Source organism: Scardinius erythrophthalmus (assembly GCF_964197995.2).
Source record: "Scardinius erythrophthalmus genome assembly, chromosome: 1".
NCBI lineage: Eukaryota > Metazoa > Chordata > Actinopteri > Cypriniformes > Leuciscidae > Scardinius > Scardinius erythrophthalmus.
In genome coordinates this window covers 45,354,629-45,360,794 of record NC_138221.1, presented here as the reverse complement: position 1 = coordinate 45,360,794, position 6,166 = coordinate 45,354,629, and the positions used below count along the sequence as shown (strand labels likewise).

General features: G+C 36.0%; 1 long non-coding RNA gene across 2 annotated transcripts; it reads left to right on the top strand.

The window, feature by feature from the left end:
- Positions 1-1,770: 1,770 nt before the first annotated feature.
- LOC308693364 lies at positions 1,771-4,547 on the top strand. Of its 2 annotated transcripts, none has more exons than XR_014030439.1 (6): positions 1,771-1,904; positions 2,086-2,150; positions 2,422-2,477; positions 2,870-2,910; positions 3,346-3,453; positions 4,001-4,547. It is a non-coding gene; the product is annotated as an uncharacterized lncRNA (long non-coding RNA). The 2 variants fall into 2 exon arrangements; XR_014030440.1 differs by having other exon boundaries at positions 2,830-2,910; positions 4,001-4,138.
- The last annotated feature ends 1,619 nt before the right edge of the window (positions 4,548-6,166 follow it).

The window sequence follows — 6,166 nt, the reverse complement described above, 5'->3', positions numbered from 1 at the left end:
TCCGTTCGAGTCGCTTGCCTGGTGACCGCAAGGATATCAGTCCCCCTGTCAGTGGGGCCTTTCTCTGTTTTCTAGCTCTCACTCTCCCAGTATTCCTTTTCCCCATCCGACACGAGCAGCATCAGCATCCGGGTTCTGCGCTGCTTGCGTCCCCTCCCTTTCGCGATTCCCATCGAATATGCTCGTCATACTAAACCCCCCACCCCATTTCCGCCCGAGAGCACGTCCCTCACATTATTGAACCCATTCCGTACTTTATTGTCATTGGACACATCTGTCAGTTTTTTTGATAGATAAATGTTTTCAATCCATTTGTTGTCATAATTTATGGACTAGCTGCCTTTTTTTTCTTACCTTTTTACCTTTTTTATTGTTTGGAAAAATATATAACACAGCCTTACAGGAATAAGCATCATTACAGGGTAGTTATTAACCTTGTTATATTTACAGCAGACTCTCTTATCCAAAGTGACTTGCAAATAGAGGAACATCATTCGTCACAAAGCCAACACTATTTATAGACGGCTACAGGCTGTTACTACCCAGCAAACACAGAACGTTCCCCTAACGTTCCCGTTTGGTTCCCATTTGGTTATTTTTTTGGGAACCAAACAAGAACGTTCTGGGAACGTTCCCTGTAGGTTATTTTTAGGATCTTTGTTTATAACATTAAGGGAACGTTCCCAGAACGTTCCCTGTAGGTTATTTTTAGGTTTAAATTTATAACCTAAAGAGAACGTTCTGGGAACATTCCCTTTAGGTTATTTTTTGGATATATTTTTATAACTTTAAGGGAACGTTCCCAGAACGTTCCCTGTAGGTTATTTTTAGGTTTAAATTTATAACCTAAAGAGAACGTTCTGGGAACATTCCCTGTAGGTTATTTTTAGGATCTATTTTTATAACTTTAAGGGAACGTTCCCAGAACGTTCCCTGTAGGTTATTTTTAGGTTTAAATTTATAACCTAAAGAGAACGTTCTGGGAACGTTCCCTGCAGGTTGTTATTTAATAACCTAAAGAGAACCTTCCCAGAACGTTCCCTGCAGGTTATTTTTAGGTTTAATTTTTATAACCTAAAGAGAACCTTCCCAGAACGTTTCCTTGCAGGTTTTAGGTTTTATTTGTATAACCTAAAGAGAACGTTCTGGGAACGTTCTCTGCAGGTTATTATTTTAATATCACTTAGCCTACTATTAACAGGCAGATTACCAACTGACAACGTCGTCAGTACGGTCCCCTAAGGTTATAAGATAACCAACAACGTTCAGATCTATTCGCAATAACTTTTTATTAATGATATTTTAAATTATGTTATATTTTAATTCTATATGTTTATTTAAATGCTGCATGACTTTGAAGTGTTTTAATGCGCATGCGCGTGATCAAACACTGGAGCACGTGCGCTGCTCGAGAGCAGATGGAAACGTCATCGACAACTGACAAACAACAAAACTCCCGTCTCTCGCTGTTGGTTTCACTGCTTTCAGGTAAGTTTAGACAACAAAATCTCACAAATAATACACACAAACGCCCCTGACACATTTCTTACGTGTAATTGACACGCTTCTGTTAAATATTTATTTTAAAGAAATGGTTTTATGTCTTTGAAAAAGTCCGTTAGCATCTACGCTAGCTAACCGGTTTCAAAAGACAACGTTAGGCCTAAGTTACGTTAAGTTGAGGTCTTATTTATGAAAGTTTGGGTTTTTAAACACATATTTAGTGTAGATAACAGTTTTTGATAGTTTTGCTGGTAATTTGTCAATGGGAAGTAAGCTAATTTATTTAGGCTAACCAAAAAGAATGCACTGTATTGTTAACTTAATCAGTGACGTTACTTACCAATATTGCTAAAATGTGATTTCAGAATAGCGAGAGAAAAAATAAAACTCTACAACAAGGGGTGAGTTATTGTTTAATCATGATGATAATTCCATATGCATTTATTTCACAATATATTATCTTAAGATTTGTATATATTTATCTTTTCTGCATTTCACCTCTGTTCTAGCTTGGTTCCTTGTAATAAACCTATCACATGTAATATTTTTGGCTCTGTGACAAACAGCATGTTATGTTCCTAGATCATCATGCTGTGATGGCCTGCTGCACTCCCTGTCCAAGAAAATCTCTATGAACCATATGACTAGTAAGCAAAACCACCTCAAACATGCAGTGCACTGCTGTCCAAAGGTTTGGGGTCTGTAAGATTTATGCTTTTGAAATAAGTCTCACATTTTAAAATCATTAACCCCAAGTTTTTTCAGTGAGATTGTCCTTGAGAAGCCTGTAAGCTAAATAATCAGCTAAATAATAGGCGACTAATACAATATTATAATGGTCATAGTTATAATAATTCATTTAACTATTATGATAACATGATATCCTGATGATTACTATATTTTATTTTATTTCTTTAGGTCTGTTTTGAATTATGTTGGCCAATGAGACTGACAACATACTGTCCAACTCAAAGGTATTTATGTATTTTTTTATTTTTTTTTATTGATCAATACTGAAATTCTTTGTACTTTTAAATGCGGTTCAGGGGGTCGACAACTTTAGGCAGTTATTTTTCACAGATTTATTTATTTAATGTTTATTTGACAGGGACAAATGCATAGAACATTGCTTTATAAAAAATACAAAGTAGATGCCATGCATACAGGTTTATAGCCATGACTAATTTGCAACCCCTAGATATCTTGGGCAGCTGTGGCTCATACTCTTAGCCTTTAAAAATGTTTGAATTGATATCCCCAATGCAATATCAGGGGGTAAATATATCATTAGAGTTCTTAAAGTTATGGCTTTGCTCTTGTTACCAGATGAGATAAAATCCCTATTGTTTGGCCCTGTATTCTTCAGGACAAGACCTTGATGCCATCCACAGTCAGTAGATGAAGAAGGTGAGTTTAGCCGAATTCAGTTCTCTTTCACTTTTTTTTTTAGCTTAAACAGACACGTGCACGCAAAATGAAGTCAAAATGGCGAGTTTCCTCTTGTCTTGTGTTTTAAACAGAAAGAAAACGGATGCGTGTCATTTATATTAGTTCTGCGCATTCGTCTTAAAGGGACAGCAGCCTAACGTACCCGCAGCTGTTTGTGTCGCCAATGGTGATCAAACATCAAAAGAGAGAATGACTTGTAGCTTTAGCAAAGATACATTCATTTTATAGTTATTTTATTTTTACACTGAAGACTTATTTTACATTTTGATAAATCAATTTCTGTACCTGATAAGTTAGATTTAACTGAAAAACATAATGCACTGCTTATTTCAACTGTGTTTTTCTTCTATTGTATTTATCTATGCTTGTTATCTATTGTAATTTTCTATGCAGGTTCACTCTACAAAATCCCCCCAATAGAGGTTATGCGGAGCGCCCAGCGGTTGAACCGGAAAGAGGTCTAAGCATTTCCGCTTTTCACTTCCGTACACATCTGCAGCGGTAGGTGATCTCTGAGTTTACTGTTAATTTTTGCTTATTACACTAAAATTCTTACTTCTGTTTTAATTAAAATGTCACGAAGGCTAAAATATCAGAAAAGGGAACATCCGAACAGCAGTTTTTGTTGTGTGCCGGTCTGCTCTATGTCGGGGAAAATGAGTAGTACAAATAGGTTCTGTACTCATAAAGTGACGTCAACATCAGCAGTAGCATTCGCCGTCAGGCAAGTGTTATTTAAATAAACTCCTGATGTACTTACAAACTTTCCAATGCCTCGTTTAATGAGTACAGAACCTATTTGTACTACTGTAGTAGTTTGGTACCATTCTGGGCATTATTAGTGGGGTAATTTACCAGATACAAACCTGGAGCCGTTAGCGCATGCACTAAACCATACGGCTGATATCTCTAAATAAACTCTAAATTTTTCAATATTGTGCAGCACTAATATTGAGCATATCTTAAAGTGAACCTGGAATGATAATTTGTGATACCAGATGAGATGTATGTATGATAGATTTTGAACTGTACTATTTTTTTATTTCAGGTTTTCTGGGATCCCAGCGGAAGGCATCAAGGCATCAGATGTTGGCCTGGACAGATGCACCTGTAAACTACACCGACCTTTGCTTTTGCATGGATGGCTGATTATTACCATGTTCTGTGAGGGTTTCATTATAGCAAAACTGAGCACCTGTGACAGTGGAATTTGTAGGTGTAAAGTCACAGAGATTAAAAAAAAAAAATTGATAGCAGTTTCAAACTTTTTTTCACTTTCTTTCTCATAAACAACACAGCAGTTACAGGTTTTCAAATTCTTCATTGGAGGTGAGACTTATACATAAAAGGTAGAGCGAATTCGCAGGTCAGAGTTCACTAGACTTAAATATTATTTTCTCTGTTTTTTATTTGACTTCAGAGAGAGAGGCTTAATATGGGTATCCTTACCCCTATATAAAACATTCCTTTTTTGATTTGTAGTCTGAAATAATAAATAGTGCAATATAAATAAATGCAATGTAGTGTTTTGAAATATATAAATTTTTCTATACACATTGATGCTGAAATATCTGAATAAATACATGATACCAGCAGCGCTCGTGCTCATATCTCCTACAGCTTGTGATCCCAATTGTGATCCACAATCCCACCTCACTCTTTTCATTTGCTCCAGATGAATATTAATGCCATTACAGGGCTTGAATTTTGGCATGGGATTGTGTGTCCATGTAACGCGTTGTCTTTTAATTTTCTTGTTAAATTTGCAGATGGTGTTGGGAGTTTAAATGTTTTGAGCGGAGTGAAGATTGGCACATTCATGTATATTGTATATAAATGAATACTTTTTCAACTTTATAGCCAAAGTTATAGGCTACAGTTTGCAAAAAGATCGTTTTAATTAAAATGTTTGTGCAGTTTTATTTGAAATATTTTCATGTTTGAAATATTAAATGTAAATTACTGTTCCTGAATACATTTTGCTAACGCTGTTTTTAATGACTTATTTTAGGTTGATAATTAAACAATGAATAAACAAAAACATGGATTGTGTGCTGATTTATTTATTTAATACAAACTGATTGATTTACTTATTAGTGATAGTTTCTGTAAATTCAATTTATTGTAATAATATATTCATAGGATTCTTAAGTGTTTGAACAATAAACAATGTAGAATATGTTGTTTGTAGACCTACAATTTGTGTACAGGCATATCAGGATGTGTAGACGTTAGGAGAACGTTCCGGGAACGTTCTGGGAACCTTTCGGCAACGTTCCGGGAACGTTCCCCTAACCTTCCGGGAACGTTACGAGAACCTTGCGGGAACCTTTCGGGAACGTTCTGGGAACCTTTCGGGAACGTTCCGGGAACGTTCCCCTAACCTATAGGGAACGTTCTATTAACGTAAAGAAAACTTTCCTGGCTAACCAATAGGGAACGTTCTTGGGAACGTTCTGGGAACGTTCTGGGAACCAAAAACTAACGTTCCCAGAACGTTCCCAGAACGTTAAATTGTTAGCTGGGTAGTTACTGTTCATTTGCTTTTAGTTTAAGCAAGCAAGTTTAAGAAACTGTATGTTCTCCACTAAAACTACTTTTTTAATTGCTGAAATTAAAGCTCCATCCCTGCCGTTTAAGATGTGAACACGGGGTGGCAGTAGAGACAAAGACATTGGGCGTGTTCAGGCAAGAGGTGGTTGAAAAATCTCCCAGCCATCTAATGCGCATGTATGTCAGGTTTTCTTTCTTAATCTTACCCAGAAACATTTGTCAAAGCGAAAAGTATCGTAGTCCTAGATACTGCCTGTTGTCTTGGTCCAGACAGCAGGGGACATTGGTCTATCTCTTTTTTAAGATATTTTTAAATATTGAATGCTATTTATAAAACTCAATATTTTTTGCATCTCTTTGTGTCAGTTCAAGGGTTCACATTTGAAAGTTGTCACATCTTCTGACTATAGATTCAGGGTTTCTTAGACTGTGTTATGTGACAGATCAGCAAGTGATTCCTGTAAAAAGTGAACTGTTGGATCAACTTAAAAAAATTATTTCAATTGGTAACACATAAATAATTTAAGTTGAGAAAACTTAATTTGTTTAGGTGTTACCAATTGAAGTCATTTTTTTAAGTTGATCCAGCTGTTCACTTTTTACAGTGATTCAACTCACTTAGTACCTCACATAGATCTTCTCAAGGTCAAATTCAGTAATC